Here is a 25,976-nt window from a genome sequence, read left to right on the forward strand (position 1 = left end):
CACTGCTGTTTCAATGTGAGCCCCCTGAACCTGGGTCAGTTAACCTGGGCTTTGAGACTTGGTACTGCGATGTTGGTTGTTGAGGGGTTTTTTGTTTGTTGGGTTTTTGTGCAGTGTAGCTGTACCCATAGTCTTAAAGCCTTGCTTTAGCCACTAGACTGCCTTTGACTTTTCTTGTGAGTAAGGAAGCAGCAGTCCATAAGATAAGCATGAAAATATATTATCAAATTGCAGACCACTACAACTTGGATTGATCACACTGACTTCCACTGTCCTGCATAAATGGAGTATATTCTCATAATGCATGAGAATTTGTGCCCATGCATAGCTCAGGGAGCGCAGATGAGATGATGCTCTGTAAAGCTCAGGACCTCTAATTGTTCTGGTATGTGATGCCGGGTGAGTCACTGCCATATTGTTGGCATAGTCTTCTTAGAACTAGTCTACATTAGAAGCGCTACATCCACTCAACTGCACTGCAGTAGCGCATCTGGGGAAGACGCTCTATGCTGACAGGAGGGGTCTCTCCCTTCGACAATGAATCCATCTCTGTGAGAGGCAGTAGCTGTATCAGCGGGAAAAGCTGTTCCACTGACATAGTACTTATTCATACACCCTAAGTGATGGAAGCTGTACCATATGCATTAGGAGTACTGAGGAAAATAAGAAGAGGAAGAGAGCAGCCGTGAAGCATGAAAAATTGATGGGATTCCATTCATGAAGTCACACATGGGAAGAGGGGCAGCCCAAGGCCGGTGCACCATTTAATTCTCCTGGTGGCCCTCAGGGACTAGTCACATTCTCAGTGAGAGTTAAGCAGTGCATAGGAATTGTGGTGGCCTTCTGCACAGGCGTGAATTTTAAAATCAGGGGAGTGAAACGAGTGTGTGAGTAGCATAGAGGAGAAAAAAGAAAAGCAGTACTTGTGGCACCTTAGAGACTAACCAATTTATTCGAGCATAAGCTTTCATGAAGTGAGCTGTAGCTCACAAAAGCTTATGCTCAAATAAATTGGTTAGTCTCTAAGGTGCCACAAGTACTCCTTTTCTTTTTGCGAATACAGACTAACACGGCTGTTACTCTGAAACCTGTCATAGAGGAGAAACTGACCTTGTGAGGCAGTTGAAGGGGAAGCTAAGATTAACACAAATAAAGAAACCCAATATTTTTGAAAGGAAATTGATAAGGAATCTCTCCAATAAAAAGCACAGGATATCCTTCTCAGCAAGATCCACAGTGCATTCTAGAAGGAAGGGATGAGGAAAGTATTTCAAAATCATGCACAACTAAAAATATTCAAGTTAATTGTTAAGTTTGCCTGACATTTCCCATTATAGGTGGAAGGCTGGGACTAGTGGGGCAATGAGAGTGGGAGCCACGGCTGTGGGAGATAAGGACTAGGGGCTAGTGTGGGAAGCGGGGAATTGGGAGCCAGTTGGCTGTATGAGGGCAACACTGAGATTGGTCAAGGAACTGGGGAGGAGACTAGGAACCAGCTGGGAGTGGGGAGAGGAGAGAGAGATCTGATAAGGTGTGGGGGAGAAGTAGGACTGGTTGGGCAAAGAGACCGGCACAAGGAGCCGGGGAAAGGGATAGGGGAGACTGAGATTCGATGAAGAGCCCCTTGGAGGAGCCTGGGAGCCAGTAGGATTGAGGAGACAAATATTGGATAAAGACCAGGGAGTGGGGGAACTGGGCTGGCTAGGCAAAAAGGCTGGGACTGGGATGAGAAACCTGGAGACTAGAGATTGGGGCTGGGATGGCAAGAAGAATGGGACAAAATGCATCAAGCTCAGGTGAAACAGGTAGAAGGGTCTGTGCCCACCACAGTACACTCCCCTTCTGAGCCTGGGATGGAATCCAAGATTCCTGAGCCTCGCCATTCGTCTGCTATCAGCGAATATCTATGAAATCCCCTGGCAAAGTGTACGTCTCTTTCAGTTCCAGTGCCAGTCCCCCTAGAGGATGATAACCTATTATTGCTATCAGTTACTCCAAAAGGTCAACTGACAGACATCTGTGCAGTGGATCTAAATGTTCCAGTCCTGCTTATTAGGGGTATTCCTTCACCCGCTTACTTCCCTGGTCCTTCCCGCATGAACAGAGAGCAACAATATCCGAAGTCCAAAGGTGCAAACAATTTGATGTTTATTGGGATGAACTTCCAGCAAGCATGATTCCAGTTTCCTTCCTTAGTGTCCCCCTTCCCAGCTCTGACACCATGGAGCGTTACCTGTGTCCCTGTTCCCATTCCTGCCTTCAGCAAAACATGATTCCAATTTCCCCATCCCCATTCCCTGTTCCCATTTCCACCCCTTAGCAAAACATGATTCCAATTCCCCACACCCATTCCCTTTTCCCACTCCCCCCCCAACACACACTTCCTGAATGACTGCAGACTATATAGTAAAACTTGAGTTTTGCTTAGCTATACCTTAACCAATAATTTTACTGAAATTTAACTAACCAATCCTAACTTTGTAACATGATTATTTAACCAATTATATCCCACCACCTTAATTAGTTTACACCCAGCAAAAGTAATTATACAGCAGACAGAAACAATAACAGAACCAGACAGAGACCATGCAAATAAACAATAGCAAAGTGGGAACTATAATGACAAAACAATACAGAAGTGAGGATTTCACATCCCAGATAAGTGAGTTCTTGCCAGACAGGATGCTATCAAACTAAGTTTACTTTTACATTTTCTAGGCATTTCCCTTTCTCTGGAGGTGATAGGCATTATCAGGACAGGATTATGTTCCTAACAGCTCAGTAGCACCTTATTTCAATGAGACTAGTTTGGAATGTGAGGATGTGACCATTCACTTCCCAGCTTATGGCTGTCTCTGCTGCTTAGTCAAAGGCCTTAGCCTAAGAACAGGGCCTCAGACTGTCACAGTAAGAGAAGGCCCTTACACCAGCAGATAGTGATTTTGATTCTTTCGTTTATACCTCTATAACTAGCTAAGTGATAAGAATACTCTTAAATTCTTAGAGTATAGGCCTTTACAGACAGGCCTGAATATCTATATTCTAACACTGCTGATGAACCATGTTGGCTTCAATATTATACCACATGATGGGATTTCTGTTTTTTTCATGGCTTTTTTAAATTGGAAATCAAACAAAACTACTTTGGACATTATTAAAGTTGCAAAATCAAGTACTCTGAAGTTAGGAAATGCCAGAATTAAGGTTGTCTGTGCAATGTTATGGACCCCTTGTGTGTATGAATTATGATAGTGTGTAATTATATAATTACATACTATATTTTCCGTAAAATCTCTACCTCATTCAGTCCATGGGATGGTTGTACTCTTGGGATGTATCAGGAATGTAGTGAAGGAGACTGTCAGCTGCAGAACCCTGCCTCATTTGTTGCAGAAGTTGGAAGGTATGTAGTAAATGAGGAAGGGGTCTACAGGAAAAGAAAGGAAGGTCTCATGGTTAAGGAAGTTAAATGCTGCCCAGGAAAATGAATTCTATCCCTGTGTCTCTCAGAGTTCCTATGTGGTGCTGTGCAAGTCACATAAGCCAAACTTTTCAGAGGTGGTTACTAATGAGGTGTTCCTCATCTCTGGGTGCTCAACTTAAGGGTTTTGGGGACTGATTTGCAGAAGTGTTGACTACTCACAGCTGCAACTGAAGTCAGTGGGAGTTGTGCTATGAACATAGATTGCTATATAATGCTACCTGCTCTGAAAAATCAGGTCCTAGGTGTCTCAAATTGCACACCCAAAATGAATGGATATTTATGACTTAATCTCTCTGTGCCTCTGTTTTCCATAAGTGCAATGAAGGTAAAACCACTGACGTTCTGCTCAGGACACCCAGAACCATAAGCCACTGTGTTACCCCTCTGCCTTAGCAAGAGTGAGAGCTTTGCTGCTGCTAAGCTGTGCCAGCTCACTGACACACCAGCTTGTCTGCCTGGCCAACAAACTCTTTGAGACTCTGCCAGTCTAAGCCTTGCCTTGCAGGTACAAATCAGTAAACTCCAGTTCCCAAATTCCCTACAGGCATCTCCTTGCAGTGTCCAGTCGCTCTCACTGGACACTCTTAAATGTTAAGTTCACTGCCTCCAAAGAGACAGAGCACACATCAGCCTGTTAGGTGAATCGACAACTCACTTTTCACTTTAATACACAGCACTGGGAAGGCTTTGTAATAAAGCAAGTTTATTAACAAAGACCAGAGGTTTAAGTGATACTAACCAATAGAAAAAAGCGACAGGTATGGTTACAAACAAACAAAATAAAATACTACATGCTTTCTAGTGACTGACTAAAACTGAATCTTAGCAAGTCACAATCTTTGCCCAAGCAGTTTTCTTACTCACATCAAGATACCAGCATCTCCAAGCCAGGGGACCCAACGTTCACAGAATCAAAGGGTGCTGTGCCCTTTATTCTATAAGTGATGGATAACCAGAGTTCTGTTTGCTCCTCTCATATTACCCATTGTCTGTATGACAACAGTGCGCTGGGGGTAATGAATGCATCAGGTCTGATGAGTTACAGTATGGTGGGTCCTCTGCCAGCTAGCACTGAGGGGCTATTTTTTTATATTTATATCATTGTGAAGATAAAATAATTGTTTGTTTGTGAAGCACTCACATGCTATCGTGAGGCATGCCATAGAAAAGTCATGAGGAAATTAATAATTTTGTTTTCAGGGTTTAACTAGTGTGCCGTACATAAGGCCTGGGGCTAAACCATGAACAACAAGGAGAAAAAGTATTGAACAGTTGCTCAGTAAATAAGCATTTTCCATCCTGTGCACTGAATGAGGCAGGGGTTCTGTGGAAAAAATTGTATGTGATTGTGTAATTATAGACTGTCAATTTATAAGCACTAGGGGGCTGAATTAAGGTTCCAGAGGCAACCTTAATTCTGGCATTTCCTAACTTTTAACTGCTTGACTTTGCAACCATAATTATGTTCTTTTAATATATTTTTTGTGTGTAATAATTATTAGTGTGGTGGCTGCCATCTTGGCTGACACACTGGGATTGAACCATGGACTCCCAGAGCTAAAGCACAAGCTGATACAGTTTGAGCTAAAGCTCTCTAGCTGTTGCTTTAACACTCGTATCTTCTGTGGATTAGACATAGTGGGGAAGCTATAACACAAACTCACTTCTTGGTGATATGAGCATTTTGGCATACATGAATAGGCATGTTACACAGATGGCCCTGATTCTGCAAGCATATAAGTAGTCCCATTACTCACATATAAGTGTTTGTAGAATCATGCCCTATATTTTCACATATGATCCATTTATGAAGTTGTGTACAAGGAAAACATTAATATTTAGGTAACAATGAACTATCCCAAATGCCATCTTCAAGATTGTCTTCAGTTTGAATTTTAAAATTTTATATTTACTTTGTTGGGTCTGTTTAAAAAAAAAAGTGAGCAACATCAAAATTACAGCAGAAAAATATTTTCTTCCCTGTTTTGGGTAGAATGTGAAGTATCTTGCTAAAGATACTTCAAATATTAGGAAATTGTATATTATCATTCTTTCCCAAATTACATTCATAGTAGACCATCAAAAGGGAGAGGCTAACGTTTAGAGAAATAAAAGAGAAAAATGGAGAAAGTTTTACATTGAAAGATTTTTTCAAATGGGTCTAAAACTTTCAGATGGTAAGTGGAGGATTACATTCAGCAAGAGCTTAAAACCCAAGAATACTGTTGCCTGAAGGGTCAGGTGTGCCCTACAGTAATATGGTATCTGATTAATAACATTTTCCATTATTTCCAATTTTCAGTGTACCAGAACATTATCCTTTATTAAGGACCCCATTTAGAGAGTTGGTACTGTCATTTTGTGTCTGTGTCTCATTAATTTTCTCTTTAAGGCCTCCCTTTTTATTTTCCCCATAGACATACTATCGTGCTTCGTATCTTTAACATTTTAGTAGAAATTGAATCCAACTTCTGCCCAAAAGAAATAAATTCAGAATGCTCAGATCTGAATGGCCAAAAGGATCATTGCCAGAGGAAATTTAGAAATGTCAGATACTGTTTAATATCAAATTAAGAGGAAAGAAAGGATGGTCTGGTGGCTAAGGCACTAGAAGGAGATCTGGGTTCAATTATTAGCTCTCTCACAGATTTCATTTGTGAATTTAGGTAAATCTCTCTGCTTCAGTTCCCCATCTGTGAAATGGGGATAATACAAAAAAACTTCAAATCCAGACTCCAGCGAGAAACTGCTGAATTGGAATTCATTTGCAAATTGGATACTATTAATTTAGGCTTAAATAGAGACTGGGAGTGGCTAAGTCATTATGCAAGGTAGCCTGTTTCCTCTTGTTTTTTCCTACCCCCCCCCCCAGATGTTCTGGTTTAACTTGGATTTAAAGTTGAAGAGTGGTCAGTTTGGATGAGCTATTACCAGCAGGAGAGTGAGTTTGTGTGTGTATGGGGGTGGGGGGGATGTGAGAAAACCTGGATTTGTGCAGGAAATAGCCCAACTTGATTGTCATGCACATTGTGTAAAGAGTTGTCACTTTGGATGGGCTATCACCAGCAGGAGAGTGAATTTGTGTGGGGGGGTGGAGGGTGAGAAAACCTGGATTTGTGCTAGAAATGGCCCAACCTGATGATCCCTTTAGATAAGCTATTACCAGCAGGACAGTGGGGTGGGAGTAGGTATTGTTTCATATTCTCTGTGTATATATAAAGCCTGCTGCAGTTTCCACGATATGCATCTGAGGAAGTGAGCTGTAGCTCACGAAAGCTTATGCTCTAATAAATTGGTTAGTCTCTAAGGTGCCGCAAGTCCTCCTTTTCTTTTTGCGAATACAGACTAACACGGCTGTTACTCTGAAATTTGTCTGCCTTGTCCATTGGGGTCCCTCAGTAGGGAACAGCTTGCAAAATCAAAGCCTTGGATTGTAAGCGCTTCAGGGCAGGCTTGGCTCTTATAGTGTACTTGAATGTGTATCACGCAAGTGGGCCCTGATTTTGCTTATGGCCTCTGTGCTGCAGTAATACAGATAATAATGTTATTAGCTTCTTTTACCTGAGATGGGCTTGTAAACCAATCCTGCCTGTTCACTCTGGATTAAGCAACTCACCACTACCTGTTTTAGTATTGCTAAATACCACTGTTGCTGCTGCTGCTAGTAATTTATTTAGACAGCATCCTAAAATTAAAAAAAGCTGGTTTCTGCACCTTGGGGCTTATAATCTACCTGAGACACAGCAAGGGATAAAAACAAAAGGGAGCCATAGGAAGTCAATGCTTGTGACAGAAGAAACCAAATAACAGGCTTTTTTACAATTGTGTTGGCTCCTTGTAGCCTTTGCTCCCACTTCTCCTAACCTTTGAGAGCCTAATCATGCAACCTTTACATTCTCTTAACATTGGATGCAATATATTTAGCCTAATATTTTCAAGATATTAGGCTAAATACAAAGATAATATAAAGATATGTAGGAGATTTGGTTTTAAATTATCGGGGCTTGTGGCGGGGGAGTGATGAACAAATACCTCCAGTAACTGTGACAATCTCAGCCTGATAGTCTGAGGGAACAATATAATCAAGAAGGGTGAAGTGGTAAAAAACTCAGCACTTGAAAGAAAACCAAAGCTTCTTACTTCAAAACCTGTGGGAATCTACCCTAGAGCTCAGATTGGGATAATTCTTAGAATCCCAGGGTATGTCCAAACTGCAATAAAACACCCACGGCTTGGCTGTGTCAGCTGACTCAAGTTTGTGGGGCTTGGGCTGCAGGGCTATAAAATTACAGTGTACATGTTTGCGTTCAGATGGGAGGCTGTGATGGAGCGAGATCCCAGAGCCTGGACTCCAGCCCGAGGGCCTATACTTCAGTTTCATAGCGCTGCAGCTTGAGCCCCGCAAGGCCAAGTCAGCTGATGCAGGCCAGTTGCAGGTATTTGACTGCAATGTAGACATACCCCTGTGGCCTCCCATTCCAGTGCAGGTCACGCACCTTATGTAGAGGTGGGGGACCTGTTGCCTGAGGAAATGCTGGGGATAACTTGTTTGTTTTTTTGTTTTTTAAAGGGGAATTTATAGTCCCAAGTAGGGGAGCACTTGGGTATAGATTATGTGGAAGGGGAAAAAGTAAAGTGCATGATGCATTAGATTAAACAGACAGTAGCAGGCAATCAGCTGGGGGTATCTCTTTTTGAGGGACATGGCACATGTTAAGGGAGCACAGGGTAGGTGGCTGTAGTTTGATGGGGAATTTTTTAAATGAGATTTAAGTAAGTTAACATGATCCAGTTGTGCACACTGGGCTTGATCCAAAGTCCACTGAAGTTAGTGGGAAAACTTCCATTGAGTTCAGTGGGCTTTGGATAAGGCCCACTTGTCAGCCTGTGTAGCCAAGTGAACTATTTTTCCTCCTTTGGTTTGTTACATTCTCTTGTTGAATCTTATCTTAAATGAGATTGTAATCTCTTCCAGGCAAGGATCACATCTACCTGTGTTTGTACAGTGTCTGGAATTAACAGGGCCCCATTCCTGATTAGGTCTTATGGACATTACTGTGGTACAAATAATAAAGAGTCATAGAGATTAAAGTCAGAAAAGAACATCAGATCTAGTCTGACCTCCTGTGTACCACAGGCTACCAGCACCTCCAAGTCACCTTCACATCACATCCAACAACCAGAATTAGACCAAAGTATTACAGCCCTCAGGAGATTAAACTATTGCGTGCCACAGGGAGAGAACAGGAAGGGGTGAGGTGTACCAATGCTCAAGGCCCCACCAATGGCAGGAAATTGGTTAAGTGAGGTATACCCAACAAGTAACCCACACCCCATGGTAAGGAGAGAGGCAGAAAACCCCCCAGGATGAACTAGGGGCAAATTCCTTTCCTACTCCAGATATGATGATCAGTCAGACTCTGAGCAGGTGAACAAGGTCCCACTAACCAAACACCCGAGGAAGAGAATTCTCAATACCATTGGCTCACCCTATGCAGTGTTCCATCTCCACTTTTGGCCATCTCTGATGCTTCAGAGGAAGAAGACCCAAAAAACCCAACCCAGAATACATTAGGGGAAAAAATCCCCTTCCTGGTCCAGAGGTGTCCGCCTGAAGCATGATACGGTTAGGAACATAAGACACGAACCAGAAGAGACCCCCCAGACCAAACCACCACAGGTAATTCTGGTTTCAGAGTAGCAGCCGTGTTAGTCTGTATCTGCAAAAAGAACAAGAATACTTGTGGCACCTTAAAGACTAAAAAATTTATTAGAGCAGAAGTTTTCGTGGGCTACAGCCCACTTCATTGGATGCATAGAATGGAACATATAGAAAGAAGATATATATATATAGATAGATAGATAGATAGATAGATACATACATACAGAGAAGGTGGAAGTTGCCATAGAAACTGTAAGAGGCTAATTAATTAAGATGAGCTATTATCAGCAGGAGAAAAAAACTTTTGTAGTGATAATTAGGATGGCCCATTTAGACAGTTGACAAGAAGGTGTGAGGATACTTAACATGGGGAAATAGATTCAATATGTGTAATGATCCAGCCACTCCCAGTCTCTATTCAAACCCAAGTTAATGGTATCTAGTTTGCATATTAATTCAAGCTCAACAGTTTCTCATTGGAGTCTGGTTTTGAAGCTTTTCTGTTGCAAAATTGCTACCCTTAAGTCTTTTACTGAGTGGCCAGAGAGATTGAAGTGTTCTCCTACCAGTTTTTGAATGTTATCCCTCTGATGGTTAGAAATCTTCTAGTTTCCAGTCCTAAGTTTATTCATTGCCAGTTTATACCATGTACCAACATTCTTCTTTAACTTAAATAGCTCTCCACCCTCCATAGCACACAAGGTCAAGGAGGAGATTCCAGGCCCAAGGGGTGATGTGACAAAAGTTATGGTGTCTCCACGGGAGCAGGAGACCCAGAGAGGGACACGGGGCATTGATTTTCCTTCATTACAAGATATTACTGTATGTTGAGAATGAAAATGTCAGCCCAGAGCTAAGTGTTAGATTATTTGTCTACAGACAACACAGGAATGAAAAAGAGAGAATGTAAAGAGGACAGCAAAGCAATTAATGTCATCTGATGCCAAGGTTAAAGGCTGTTCGGGACTGAGCCAATGCCCACTGAGGTCAGTAGAAAGACCCCCATTGACATCAATAGGCTTTGGATCAAACCTTTAATTTCCCTCCATTCTCTGTATTCCAGAATGCAAATAACAAAGAGCAAAACTTACTGTATATGAAAGAACTCACACTTGTGGGAGGCAGAATTTGGGCCTTAGTGCCAGGTGGTCAGCTGGCAGCACGCTGCTCTGTAAAGCTGGCATGATCGCTGTTCTTTCCTTATCGAAATGTCAATACATTCTCGTTGCCTTTTGAGTGTTCCCTAGGAAAGTACACACTGGTGACTGGGATGGAGTGAGAGTCATGAGTTCCACAGTGCTAAGATATGGTCATTCAGGAAAGGTCCTGAGGAGAAGTCAGGAACACTGGCAAACGTACCCACTATTTTTCTGTGGTTACCTTTGTCATTGGAGAAGACTTTTTTTAAACCTACAAATGGCAGTTAGGTGCTTAATTCCCACTGGAAGCTGTAGAATCAATGGGAGTTAGGCATTTAAGGCCCAAACTAAACTGGGAAGAAAGGTAAGCAGCAGGATACGGACCCTGGACTTCAGGAAAGCAGACTTCGACTCCATCAGGGAATGGATGGCCAGGATCCCCTGGGGGACTAACTTGAAGGGGAAAGGAGTCCAGGAGAGCTGGCTGTATTTCAAGGAATCCCTGTTGAGGTTACAGGGACAAACCATCCCGATGAGTCGAAAGAATAGTAAATATGGCAGGCGACCAGCTTGGCTTAATAGTGAAATCCTAGCGGATCTTAAACATAAAAAAGAAGTTTACAAGAAGTGTAAGGTTGGACATATGACCAGGGAAGAGTATAAAAATATTGCTCGGGCATGTAGGAATGAAATCAGGAGGGCCAAATCTCACCTGGAGCTGCAGCTAGCGAGAGATGTCAAGAGTAACAAGAAGGGTTTCTTCAGGTATGTTGGCAACAAGAAGAAAGCCTAGGAAAGTGTGGGCCCCTTACTGAATGAGGGAGGCAACCTAGTGACAGAGGATGTGGAAAAAGCTAATGTACTCAATGCTTTTTTTTGCCTCTGTCTTCACTAACAAGGTCAGCTCCCAGACTGCTGCGCTGGGCATCACAAAATGGGGAAGAGATGGCCAGCCCTCTGTGGAGATAGAGGTGGTTAGGGACTATTTAGAAAAGCTGGACGTGCACAAGTCCATGGGGCCGGATGAGTTGCATCCGAGAGTGCTGAAGGAATTGGCGGCTGTGATTGCAGAGCCATTGGCCATTATCTTTGAAAACTCGTGGCGAACCGGGGAAGTCCCGGATGACTGGAAAAAGGCTAATGTAGTGCCAATCTTTAAAAAAGGGAAGAAGGAGGATCCTGGGAACTACAGGTCAGTCAGCCTCACCTCAGTCCCTGGAAAAATCATGGAGCAGGTCCTCAAAGAATCAATCCTGAAGCACTTGCATGAGAGGAAGGTGATCAGGAACAGCCAGCATGGATTCACCAAGGAAAGGTCATGCCTGACTAATCTAATCGCCTTTTATGATGAGATTATTGGTTCTGTGGATGAAGGGAAAGCAGTGGATGTATTGTTTCTTGACTTTAGCAAAGCTTTTGATACGGTCTCCCACAGTATTCTTGTCAACAAGTTAAAGAAGTATGGGCTGGATGAATGCACTATAAGGTGGGTAGAAGTCTGGCTAGATTGTCGGGCTCAACGGGTAGTGATCAATGGCTCCATGTCTAGTTGGCAGCCGGTGTCAAGTGGAGTGCCCCAGGGGTCGGTCCTGGGGCCGGTTTTGTTCAATATCTTCATAAATGATCTGGAGGATGGTGTGGATTGCACTCTCAGCAAATTTGCGGATGATACTAAACTGGGAGGAGTGGTAGATACGCTGGAGGGGAGGGATAGGATACAGAAGGACGTAGACAAATTGGAGGATTGGGCCAAAAGAAATCTGATGAGGTTCAATAAGGATAAGTGCAGGGTCCTGCACTTAGGATGGAAGAATCCAATGCACCGCTACAGACTAGGGACCGAATGGCTAGGCAGCAGATCTGCGGAAAAGGACCTAGGGGTGACAGTGGATGAGAAGCTGGATATGAGTCAGCAGTGTGCCCTTGTTGCCAAGAAGGCCAATGGCATTTTGGGATGTATAAGTAGGGGCATAGCGAGCAGATCGAGGGACGTGATCGTTCCCCTCTATTCGACATTGGTGAGGCCTCATCTGGAGTACTGTGTCCAGTTTTGGGCCCCACACTACAAGAAGGATGTGGATAAATTGGAGAGAGTCCAGCGAAGGGCAACAAAAATGATTAGGGGTCTAGAACACATGACTTATGAGGAGAGGCTGAGGGAGCTGGGATTGTTTAGCCTGCAGAAGAGAAGAATGAGGGGGGATTTGATAGCTGCTTTCAACTACCTGAAAGGGGGCTCCAAAGAGGATGATTCTAGACTGTTCTCAATGGTAGCAGATGACAGAACGAAGAGTAATGGTCTCAAGTTGCAGTGGGGGAGGTTTAGATTGGATATTAGGAAAAACTTTTTCACTAAGAGGGTGGTGAAACACTGGAATGCGTTACCTAGGGAAGTGGTAGAATCTCCTTCCTTAGAGGTTTTTAAGGTCAGGCTTGCCAAAGCCCTGGCTGGGATGATTTAACTGGGAATTGGTCCTGCTTCGAGCAGGGGGTTGGACTAGATGACCTTCAGGGGTCCCTTCCAACCCTGATATTCTATGATTCTATGCCATCTCCCCCGTTGTCACCATCAGGGACATTCTCTCTCTTCATGCCATCTGTCACTGTTGCTTCTGTACTGGGGTTAGTTAAATGACCCCTATTGTCAGCAGGAGAGTGGTGGGAAACACATGCACATTTCTCATATGCTTTCCCCTTAGTCTGATTTGAGTGTCTCATTTTTCACACTTACAGAAGGAACCAGATCTCTGAGGTGAAATCCTGGCCCCACTGAAGTCAATAGGGGTTTTGCCATTGTCTTTACTCGGGCCTGGATTTCATTGTGGTTTTTAACTCTCTCCCACCATGATTTCTGTCTTGTGGGGTGCACAATTCTGAACAACTCAAAATGTACAAATTTGAAACAGAACAAGGAGACTTGGCTACCAAAACCTCCCACATGGGTTCCTGCCCTGTCCAAACTTGTGTCCTCCATGTAACTGTCAGCTGTACCACAGCCGTTGTCAGTACAACTCTTCTGCGATAATGTTTGCTTAAGCAGAGTTAACAATGATGTGCCATGCCCAACACAAACACATGATAACATCCTATCTCTGTGTGTAAAGACCAATAGCTACAGAGGAGGGAATATTTTGAAACAAAAATAGAATATCTCAAATGCTGAGGTTATTTCATTTGATTAAGAATTTCCCAAATTGGTCCAAATTCAGGCAGGGGAAAGTGGAAATTATTTGCATGTGCCTAAGCATTGCTTCTGGAATCCAGCACTGCCAACTGTCTGATACCCTTGGCTGCAGCTTTCCCTGGAAGGGAGGTTCCCTCATGTGGTGGGGCTCTATGGAAAAGGTTGCCTTTTGTAAGCAATCTCCATGGAGCCAGTGGGTTTATGTGGGTACCCCAGGAGAGCAATGGAGACTGCATTGCATTATACTAGCTTGTTTATACAAAATGCAGAATGAACTATGACTTCAAAGGAAAGAAGTATCCTGCCAAAGAGGCTGGTTGTTTATGTAGAATGAGCTCTCTCATGTAGTAGCCAAAATGTAAGAAGTGCAACAGCAACAGAGAGCATGTTATTGCCCTTCTAGCACTAACTACTAATGGATTGGGATTTAGTAGTTTCAAGGTAAATTTCTATTCACATAGAAGCCAGGGAATGGAATTTATATGAGCAAATAAATGGAAACAAAAATCAAACCTGAGCATACAGATTTCCTTGCTTTTCTGCCATATTTGAATTTCATGTACATGTTTGGTGGCTGATGATCACTTGGATAGAGACAAATTTGTTTTATTTCTCTCCCTGCAGCTTGTTCACTAAAATTCTGTTTTTACTGTAGGAGCCAGCATTGTGCTGCATTCTGACAACAGCACAGAAAAAAAGTACCACATCAGACACATACCAGCTGTCCCTTACAGTCCCTGTTCCCCTGCATCAAAACCTGGCACTTACCCTTTTTTCTTGGGAGATAATTGTTATGTAAAGCCTCTGCTCAATCCAGCAGAATGCGATTGTAAGATTTGTAACATTTCAGTCATTGCTAGTATGATCATTAAGTTCTGTAACCTTTTGCAAACTTTGTAACTTTAGTTATTGTTAGCATAGCCTTTTAAGCTTTGTTACTCTTGCAAGCTTTGTAACCTTTTCAGTTACCACTTGTACAAACCTCCAAGCTTTGCAATACCCCATCACGCAATCAGAGACAGTGTGAACAAGGGAGTGTGTAAGGGAGATAAGGGAGTGTGAACAAGGGAGTGTATGTGGGAGTGGGCAGAGAGGAACTGCAAGGAGACTAGAGCCCGGAGACAGGAGACAGTAATGTAATCTGCCCTGAGAAGGCAATCATGGGGTGCTGTAAAGAAAAGAAGAACCTGGTATGTGTGAAAGGAACGAGGCCTGGGAATGCTTCTCGGTGACGGATACAAAAGGGAAACTCAGTGCACGTGACAGGAGCCACCCAGTTCCAGCACAAGGAAGAAGGCATACACACAAGCCCCCTGTTTCTTGACCTGCTGGCCGGCCCAGATCCGTGACCTCAGGCGGACACACCAGATCTACTATGCTTCAGCTTCTCGGCTTCCTCTGCTGTCTCCGGTAACTCTCCCGCTGTGTGAGTGTGTGGGTGCATGAGGGGATGAATATGATGAATGTGTGCATGCATGAATAAGCCCCATCCCTTTTCTGTTTGATTCACCAGCGGCATTTAATAAAAACAATATAAGTGTAACCCTGGGTTAGTTTCTAGGGAAACTGAGGTAACAATAATGTATTTTCAACAAGACAGTATATTCCAGCTTGATCATATATGTTTAAACTACACACATGGTAAATACAATGGCCAGATCCACCTCTGCATGTAACTCCACTGATTTCCTGGTAGGGTATAGCACTTATCTCCTGTAGGCTTCCTCTACATAATTGAAAAATCCCGGTAATGTGTCTAACACCTTGGTTCATGCCCACAATGCCCAGAAGCTGTATCATCCTACAAATCTACATGACTGCCTTACACTCAAATCAGGCATGTGTTTGCAAATCCCATGGGCACACACCCTGAAAATGTTAGCGCTATGTCTAAATTCTAGAGTGCCTACTTTTAGCCACGCAAGTTCATAATTAGGCGTCTGAATAGGAGACCTAAAATTCAGCCGTGCTGATTACCCACAGCATGGAAGTTGCAGGTGCTCAGCACCTCTGCAAATAAGGGCATTCGTCTGAGTTCCTAGTTATGCATTGAGCTGTACAACTCTAGGCAACAAAGTTTGAAAAGTCTGCCCTTTGTCTTTAAAGCTGACAAATCACCTTTGGAATTTAAACAAATATATTTTTAAAACAGTGAGTTTTTTGGTTTAAGAATGGAGTTGATGTGCCTGTACCTTCGCTTTCTTGCCAGCTGCTTTCAGGAAGTGGTTAGGTTATTTTCTGTAATAGATGTGTGGGGATTTATGTACAGAAATACCATTAGCAATAAAGTGTGCCTGCATGGCTTTCACATTGACCTGAAAGACCTAACTGCTCATTCAGCATTAGAAAGCTATTCAGGCCCAGACTTAAATAGGTTAAGGATCAAAAGAAGAGGAGATGTGCGTCAGTGTGTGGGCTGTGAATGCAACAAGGTTATTAAATGGACACTGGTAGCAGAAGACAAAGTTAGCAATTATCTTTGAGCCATGAGGCCTTTTCCAGGAACAATCTGCACAGAGTAAAAGCTGTTATGCTTAAAAGCAGCAGATAAAGCTAAACTTCTGTTCCATGGTTGTCTGCATTTGCTGCAAGATGACTTATCCCCTTCCTTTAGAGCTGGCAACTAAATGATGAGAGAGAGTCCCCCTGTTTTCACAACTACACACATGTTGGTCAATTCTATTTAGTAGTGTTTCTCGTTATTTTAAAGCTAACAATATCTCCTGTCCTTTGCTTAGCTGGTGATATAAGCTCACCACATTTTCATATTGCACACAGCTTGTTTACACGTAGCTACTGAATCTGCACTTGTGGATGGTAAGAACACCTTAGGTATAAAAATAGTTTTGTTATGAAACACCAGTACATGTGCTGTTGCAAAGAAAATGGTTGTTCTGAAAAAGCATTGTAAGTCAAGCCCATATTTAGCTGAAAGCTGAGCCAAGGAAATGGTTTTCAGATCCAGTTCTCACTTAAATTTAGGGTCAAGGTTGAATTAGGGCTCAGGTTTAGGCTTACATTTCATAGAACCCAACTTTTGTGAGACATGTCATGAGATTTGAGATGAAAAGACTAGATAAATATTATCAGTCTGCAAGCCCCTCACCTTGAAAGATTGGTTTTAAATTGTAGGAAATACTTGAACAGTTGTTCTCAAAGTTGCCACCATCTTGGGCTGCAATCCCATACAAGTAGATGTTCCTCTGAGACTTGGCCTGCACCCAAACCAGTACCTGAAAATAGATCCTTTTTAGTCTGTGATCAAATTCAGAAACAAAGCAATATAGGAGAAGGTGCAGATCCTGGGAGTTGAATGCAAACCCCTTGTCAAGGTTCCTCCCCCACTCTGAACTCTAGGGTACAGATGTGGGGACCTGTATGAAAAACCTCCTAAGCTTATCTTTACCAGCTTAGGTCAAAACTTCCCCAAGGTACAAAATATTCCACCCGTTGTCCTTGGACTGGCCGCTACCACCACCAAACTAATACTGGTTACTGGGGAAGAGCTGTTTGGATGCGTCCTTCCCCCCAAAATACTTCCCAAAACCTTGCACCCCACTTCCTGGACAAGGTTTGGTAAAAAGCCTCACCAATTTGCCGAGGTGACTACAGACCCAGACCCTTGGATCTTAAGAACAATGAACAATCCTCCCAACACTTGCACCCCCCCTTTCCTGGGAAATGTTGGATAAAAAGCCTCACCAATTTGCATAGGTGACCACAGACCCAAACCCTTGGATCTGAGAACAATGAAAAAGCATTCAGTTTCTTACAAGAAGACTTTTAATAAAAATAGAAGTAAATAGAAATAAAGAAATCCCCCCTGTAAAATCAGGATGGTAGATATCTTACAGGGTAATTAGATTCAAAAACATAGAGAACCCCTCTAGGCAAAACCTTAAGTTACAAAAAAGGTACACAGACAGAAATAGTTATTCTATTCAGCACAATTCTTTTCTCAGCCATTTAAAGAAATCATAATCTAACACGTACCTAGCTAGATTACTTACTAAAAGTTCTAAGACTCCATTCCTGGTCTATCCCCGGCCAAGACAGACTATAGACAGACACACAGACCCTTTGTTTCTCTCCCTCCTCCCAGCTTTTGAAAGTATCTTGTCTCCTCATTGGTCATTTTGGTCAGGTGCCAGCGAGGCTACCTTTAGCTTCTTAACCCTTTACAGGTGAGAGGAGCTTTCCCCTGGCCAGGAGAGATTTCAAAGGGGTTTACCCTTCCCTTTATATTTATGACACGCCCCCCAAATCTCAGCTAGGGTGAAACACTGGCTGGGATTTCTTCCTGGAGCTCTAGGAAAAACAGAGTTAATAAGACACATGCATCTCTAAATATACTACCAAGTACATAAAGACTAACAATATTTTCCACATCTCAAGGACGATTTTAACCAGTTGATTCTGGGAAACTTTCACGGGAGAGTGCATCAGCCACTTTGTTAGAAGCTCCTGAGATGTGTTGGATGTCGAAATCAAAATCTTGGAGAGTTAAACTCCACCGAAGAAGTTTTTTGTTAGTTTCCTTGACGGTGTGAAGCCACTTCAGTGCAGCATGGTCGGTTTGCAGGTGGAAACGCTGTCCCCAAACATATGGGCGTAGCTTTTCCAGAGCGTAGACAATGGCGTAACATTCTTTTTCAGTGACTGACCAGTTGCTTTCCCTCTCAGACAGTTTTTTGCTGAGAAACACTACAGGGTGGAATTCTTGATCAGGTCCTTTCTGCATTAAAACTGCTCCCACACCACGCTCGGACGCATCTGTGGTTACTAGGAACAGTTTATCAAAGTCTGGGGCCCTTAGTACAGGGTCAGACATGAGTGTCGCTTTAAGCTTGTTAAAGGCCTTCTGACACTTTTCGGTCCACTGAACAGCATTTGGCTGTTTCTTTTTGGTTAGGTCTGTCAGTGGGGCAGCGATTTGGCTGTAGTGCGGTACAAATCGTCTGTAATATGGGAAGTGGTACTTGGAGAAGGATTACTAGGGTTTGTTGGGATATTCTGCTGAGCCTTTATCTTCTCCATCTCCTCCACATACTTCCTCTCTTTTTCCTTCTCCTCCAGTTCTTTGTCCCTTGCTTCCATAGCTCTCCTGTGAGCAGCCGCTTGGTGTTGTTCTGCTTCTCTCGCTGCCTCCCTTTCTTGTTCCTTCTTCAGCCGCATGAGTTCTATCTGTCTTTCATGTTCCCTTTGTCTTTCCTCAGCCTGAAATTTGGCTAATTCGAGCTGTAGTCGAGCCGCGGATTTTGTCATTCTAACCTCTCTGTTTTTAACTAACTTTACACCCGAGGTTTAGAAATAAACAAACAAAACTTGGCTGTAAAATTTTGCTGTGCTGGAATAGAATATCTATTCTCTGATAGTGATTGTCAGTCTACAGAAAAAGACAATTCCCTTGTCTCTGCTCTGGGCCCAAATTAAAGCAAAAAACCTCCAACTACTTGGAAACCAATCATTTTGGTCAGGTGCCAGCGAGGCTACCTTTAGCTTCTTAACCCTTTACAGGTGAGAGGAGCTTTCCCCTGGCCAGGAGGGATTTCAAAGGGGTTTACCCTTCCCTTTATATTTATGACACCCCTACTAAATACAAAGAGGTTTCACAGATATAAAGTTAGATGATTTAGTCTTCTCTGTTTCCTACTTAACACAGACCATGAAATTTCTGCATCTAGACCAACAAATTGTGGTTAAACCAGAGCACCTCAGTTTCAGATTTTATGTTCCAGTTTTGCCCCATCACTACAGTTAATACAAGTAGAGTTATGTCATTAGAATTTTTCTACAGAAGATTGAAATGAAACTAGATATAGTATCACCTCAGTGTTTTGAACTGAAGAAACAAAACTTTACTGCTGGGCCTTGAAACACCATTTCATAGAGTGATGGCACCAACAAAGTTAGCTTAGAGACATGCAGTACCTGTAATCAGCTGAGTCATGGAAGTACAAGATATTGTTCATTATGGAAAATAGAGTGCATCTGGGCTCCACAGTGTGTGCCTTTCTGTACAGGTAAGCCGTGTGCAGGAAACTTGACCCCAGGGCAGTGGAATGCAGGAAGGTAAACCAAATACTACCTAATCACTGACTGGGGCACTGCTTGATGGTTGTGAGAGGATTGTTTTCACCATTTGGGCTATTAAGCCAGCAATATTCACCTACACTGGCATCGTAATAGTGGAGATTGGCATGGTGGTAAGCATTGCCTGAAGCAAGAGTAATCCAACAGGCTATAATAATGCCTATGCACCATTTAGAGTACTTTTGTGTGTGGGTGGGAGGTGTTACAATTATGCTAAGTAGACAACACATTGATTGCCGTGCCAGATTTCTCAAGTGTGAACAAGGCCATAGATATTTAATACAGGCTTTTTCTGACAAACCATACAAAAGAGCAAACTACTCAATCTTTGTACTAATAAATACAGCTTGAGGTATATAATTAGCAATCTAGAGAAGATGATTGCAAGTGAACTGCCATAAAAGCTACATTGCTACTATGAATAATGCTGTCATTTTTATTATTTTCATAATACGTGACATTTGTTCATGAAGGTATTTTTGAAAGGGAGTGCTTTTTATGATAATTATATACATATTTCAATCTGGGAAGTTAGTAAACTCCTTTAGATACTATATAATATGTGTCAGACCTTCAAAGATGAGCACAATCATTTGTGTATGCAAAATACTGCAGTTGTGTGCAATTTTTTTTCACATGTACATAACACCAGTGGCTATGTGCATATGCAAAGATATTATTTATGTGCACAGACTAGGCACATGCAGTTGTGCACATGCAAATATGTACATACATCTTTAGAAAAAGTACTCTTCTATATACAGAGGAATTGCTTTACTCATTACTGAAATGAAATCACCTCTGAAATTAAATGCTACAGAAGTTTGTTCTCTATGAGGATCATGTGGCTGGGCTTTTGGGCCCTGAAGAGCCCAGGTGATACATATCTGTGTGTCTCTGAAGATCATCTGGGCTAAGCCCCAATGTTTGAATGGTTAATCCCTCCCATTAGCAAGGGAGAGGAGCTATACAAGATATACCTGAAAATGGAAGCTCAGCCCAATCTGCAAAACTATCCAGTTTGAATATCTCCAACCATCTGAAGAAGACAGAACTAAATTGGTGGTTGCTCCAGCAAAAGTGAGCATGACTTAGAATCATAGAATCATAGAATATCAGGATTGGAAGGGACCTCAGGAGGTCATCTAGTCCAACCCCCTGCTCAAAGCAGGACCAGTCCCCAACTAAATCATCCCAGCCAGGGCTTTGTCAAGCCTGACCTTAAAAACTTCTAAGGAAGGAGATTCCACCACCTCCCTAGGTAACGAATTCCAGTGTTTCACCACCCTCCTAGTGAAAAGGTTTTTCCTAATATCTAACCTAAACCTCCCCCACTGCAACTTGAGACCGTTACTCCTTGTTCTGTCATCAGCTACCACTGAGAACAGCCTAGATCCATCCTCTTTGGAACCCCCTTTCAGGTAGTTGAAAGCAGCTATCAAATCCCCCCTCATTCTTCTCTTCCACAGACTAAACAATCCCAGTTCCCTCAGCCTCTCCTCATAAGTCATGTGTTCCAGTCCCCTAATCATTTTTGTTGCCCTCCGCTGGACTCTTTCCAATTTTTCCACATCCTTCTTGTAGTGTGGGGCCCAAAACTGGACACAGTACTCCAGATGAGGCCTCACCAATATCGAATAAAGGGGAATGATCACGTCCCTCGATCTGCTGGCAATGCCCCTACATATACATCCCAAAATGCCATTGGCCGTCTTGGCAACAAGGGCACACTGTTGACTCATATCCAGCTTCTCTTCCACTGTAACCCCTAGGTCCTTTTCTGCAGAACTGCTGCTGAGCCATTCGGTCCCTAGTCTGTAGCGGTGCATGGGATTCTTCTGTCCAAAGTACAGGACTCTGCATTTGTCCTTGTTGAACCTCATCAGATTTCTTTTGGCCCAATCCTCCAATTTGTCTAGGGCCCTCTGTATTCTATCCCTACCCTCCAGTGTATCTACCTCTCCTCCCAGTTTAGTGTTATCTGCAAACTTGCTGAGGGTGCAAACCACACCATCCTCCAGATCATTTATGAAGATTTTGAGCAAAACCGGTCCGAGGACCGACCCTTGGGGCACTCCACTTGATACCGGCTGCCAACTAGACATGGAGCCATTGATCACTACCCATTGAGCCCGATGATCTAGCCAGCTTTCTATCCACCTTATAGTCCATTCATCCAGCCCATACTTCTTTAACTTGCTGGCAAGAATACTGTGGGAAACGGTGTCAAAAGCTTTACAAAAGTCAAGGAACAACACGTCCACCGCTTTCCCCTCATCCACAGAGCCAGTTATCTCATCATAGAAGGCAATTAGATTAGTCAGGCATGACTTGCCCTTGGTGAATCCATGCTGACTGTTCCTGATCACTTTCCTCTCCTCTAAGTGCTTCACAATTGATTCCTTAAGGACCTGCTCCATGATTTTTCCAGGGACTGAGGTGAGGCTGACTGGCCTGTAGTTCCCAGGATCTTACTTCTTCCCTTTTTTAAAGATGGGCACTACATTAGCCCTTTTCCAGTCGTCCGGGACCTCCCCCGATCGCCATGAGTTTTCAGAGATAATGGCCAATGGCTTGGCAATCACATCCGCCAACTCCTTTAGCACTCTTGGACGCTAGCACATCCGGCCCCATGGACTTGTGCTCGTCCAGCTTTTCTAAATAGTCCCTAACCACTTCTTTCTCCACAGAGGGCTGGTCACCTCCTCCCCATGCTGTGCTGCCCAGTGCAGTAGTCTGGGAGCTGACCTTGTTCGTGAAGACAGAGGCAAAAAAAGCATTGAGTACATTAGCTTTTTCCACATCCTCTGTCACTAGGTTGCCTCCCTCATTCACTAAGGGGCCCACACTTTCCTTGGCTTTCTTCTTGTTGCCAACATACCTGAAGAAACCCTTCTTGTTACTCTTAACATCTCTTGCTAGCTGCAACTCCAGGTGTGATTTGGCCTTCCTGATTTCACTCCTGCATGATCGAGTAATATTTTTATACTCTTCCCTGGTCATTTGTCCAATCTTCCACTTCTTGTAAGCTTCTTTTTTGTGTTTAAGATCAGCAAGGATTTCACTGTTAAGCCAAGCTGGTTGCCTGCCATATTTACTATTCTTTCTACACATCGGGATGGCATTTGACATTTGTTATGTGGAGACAGAAGTTTCACCTAGTAATATATCCTCTTGAGCCTAGATCCACAAAGGTACTTAAGCACTGCAATGCTGGGCATTGTGTTGCCTAACTCTAGATGCCTAGAAAATTACAGGCACAATATTGTGATCCACCAAGACTGAGTTAAGCACATAGGTTCCTTATGCGATGAATGGGGAGAGATAGGAACCTTACAATGTGATCCACAAAGCCAGCATGCTAGACAGGGAGCCATCTATAATGGTGACCAAAGAGGTGTGGTGCTAAGCCCCACCCTGAGGTGGGTGCCTATTTCTGCTTAGAGAGCCACAAACTCGGGGAAGATAGGCATTCATGCAGAGCTTAAAATATAGGAGGCGCTCCCTTAGATCCTTGAGCCTAGTGGTTAGGACACTCACCTGGGGTGTGGAGATCACTGATTCAAAGCCCCCCGACACCTGATGAGGAGAAGGGATTTGAACAGGAATCTGTCACCTCTCAGCTGAGTACCTCAACCACTAGGCTAAAGGTTATAAAGGAGCACTTCCTCCCTTCCCCTCCCAACAGCAAGTCTGTGTGAACTCTCAGGAGGTGCCAAATCTGGTAGGTTTCCTTAGAGGCTGCCTACCTTGTCAGGCCCCACATGTGACTTAGGCAGCTGAATGTCTAGCATCCCTAGTTTGTGAATGGCTCTGGAGCTTAGGTGGGAGATAGGCATCTGGACGTCTAACATGAGGCTGCAGTGCGCATGCTCAGAGGCAGAAACATAGAGGCAGAGGGAACTTTTACTGCAAAAACTTAGGTGCAGTGAGTTTAGGCACCTACAGCATTCAACAGGAGTTTTTCGGGTTACAGTGGAGCCTAAAACTGGAACTTAGGCATCTCAGCCTGAGACTTAGGCCTGGTCTACACTGGGGAGAGGGGAGGCGAGCTAAGATAGTCTAAGTTACACAACTTCAGCTACAAAAATAGCATAGCTGAAATCTACATACTTAGAGCTACTTACCGCAGTGTCTTCACTCCAGTAGGTCTACTGCTGATGCTCCCAAATTAACTCCACCTGCACTTCTAGCTCCGGGGGAGTGTCGGAGTCGACGGGAGAGCGCACGGTGGTCAATTTATTGCATCTTCCCTAGATGCAATAAATCGACCCCTGCTGGATCGATCGCTCTGGAGGTAAGTGTAGATATGCCCTTAGATACCCAAGTCTGGATTTAGGCACCAGAGTAGCTTTGTGGATCCCACCCTTGGTGCTTTCAAAGGACCAGTTTCACAAAGCTAAGTATAAGTATGCTCCAGATCAGCAGGGAGACACAGAAAAATGTATCTCATAACTGGAAACTGTTTAAGAAGATTTTACTAGATGCCACAATTGATAAAAGAAGGCTGCACTGGTTAAAAAACCAGTCTGGCTTAGAATGAAAACAGCAATAAAAATAAAATATATAACAAGGGGAAGTAGATACCCATGACTAAAAATTAGAAGCTAGAAATTGTAGAAAATTAATTAAAATTAAAAAGGAAACAAAAGGACACAAGGAGAAATCTATAGCCAGAAGAGTTAAAGACATTAGGAAGATGTTTTGTTTTGTTTTGTATTGTTTTTTTAAACTATATCGAGGAACAAAAGGAACCCTAAAAAAGGTATAGGTCCATTAATAGATGGAAATGGTAGAATTGTCAACAGAGAAGAAAAAGGGAAAAGTGTTTAATAAATATTTGCTATGTATATGGGGAAAAGCCAGATGATGCAGTCATATCCGATGATGATGAAATACTTTCCATTACAACAATAACTCAGGAGGATGCTAAGCAGCAGCTACTAAAATTAGTCATCTATACATTAGTAGATCTGGATGACTTTTATCCGAGTTTTAAAAGACCTGACTGAGGAACCCTCTGGACTTATTAATGTTGATTTTTTAAAATAAGTTTGGGAGCACTAGGGAGTTTCCAGAGGACTGGAAGAAAGCTAATATTGTGCCAGTATTTAAAGAGGGTAAACGGGATGACCAGAGAAAGTATAGGCCTGCCAGCCTGACTTTAATCCTGGGAAAAATAATGAAACAGCTGATACGGGACTCTATTAGTAACGAATTAACAGAGGATAGAATAATTAAAATAACATGGGTTTATAGAAAATAGATACCATCAAACTAGGTTGATATCTTTTTTTTTTTAATGAGATTACAAGTTTGGTTGATAAAAGTAATGTTATTGACATAATGTACTTAGACTTCTGTAAGGCATTTGACAATATTTTTATTAAGAAATTAGAATAATACAAAATCAACATTGCACATATAAAATGAATTAAAATCTGAATAAGTTATAGGGCTCAAACTGTAATTGTAAATAGAGAATCATTACTGAGCGATGTGTTTCTAGTAAGATCCCATAGGGATTGATTCTTGGCCTATGTTTAGTGGGTTTTTTATCAATGACCTGGAAGAAAACATAAAATGATTACTCACAGAGTTTGCAGATGACCCAAAAATTGGGAGAATGCTAAATAATGAAGAGAGCAAGGCATTGATACTGAGCCATCTGGATTGCGTGGTAAGCTGGAAGCAAACAATGTACATTTCAGGTCACACATCTAGGAACAAAGAATATAGGCCATAATTACAGGATAAGGGATGCTATCCTAGGAATCATAGAATAGAATCATAGAATATCAGGGTTGGAAGGGACCTCAGGAGATCATCTAGTCCAACCCCCTGCTCAAAAGCAGGACCCATACCCAATTAAATCATCCCAGCCAGGGCTTTGTCAAGCCTGACCTTAAAAACTTCTAAGGAAGGAATGACTCCGAAAAGGACTTAGGAGTCACGTGGCATAATCAACTGAACACAGGCTCTGAGTATAATGCTGTGACCAAAGGGGCCAATGTGATCCTTGGATGCATAAACAGGGAATTGTCAAGTAGATGTAGAAAGATTATATTACCTCTGTATCTGGCACTGGTGTTACCTCAACTGGCATACTGTGTCCAGTTCCAGTGTCTACAATTCAAGAGGGATGTTTATATGTTGAAAAGGGTTCAGAGAAGAGCCACGAGAATGATTAAATGACTGGGAAACATTCCTCATAGTTGTAAACTGAATTGTGCTCTTGAGTCTATCAAAAAGAAGGTTATTGGGTGATTTGATCATAGTCTCTATAAGTAACTACATAGGGAACAGAAATTGATAACATAAGGCTCTTCAGTTTGTCAGACAAAGATATAACAAGATCCAATTGCTGGAAGTTGAAGCTAGGCACATTCATATTACAAATTAGGTACAAATTAT

The 25,976-nt window shown here is 42.7% G+C and overlaps 2 long non-coding RNA genes across 2 annotated transcripts in view; both read left to right on the top strand.

Annotated features, from left to right (window-relative positions):
- The window catches only part of LOC140910740 (uncharacterized), a 184,496-nt gene that overhangs the window by 125,520 nt on the left and 33,000 nt on the right, over window positions 1–25,976 (top strand). The gene's annotated exons all lie outside the window — the stretch shown is intronic.
- LOC140910737 (uncharacterized) overlaps window positions 1–25,976 on the top strand; it is a 53,180-nt gene that overhangs the window by 18,490 nt on the left and 8,714 nt on the right. The window contains exon 2 of the long non-coding RNA XR_012158708.1: window positions 14,125–14,879. This is a non-coding gene — a long non-coding RNA (uncharacterized lncRNA). The remainder of the gene's footprint in view (window positions 1–14,124; window positions 14,880–25,976) is intronic.

This window comes from Lepidochelys kempii, chromosome 4 (genome assembly GCF_965140265.1).
Source record: "Lepidochelys kempii isolate rLepKem1 chromosome 4, rLepKem1.hap2, whole genome shotgun sequence".
In the NCBI taxonomy this organism is placed as follows: domain Eukaryota; kingdom Metazoa; phylum Chordata; order Testudines; family Cheloniidae; genus Lepidochelys; species Lepidochelys kempii.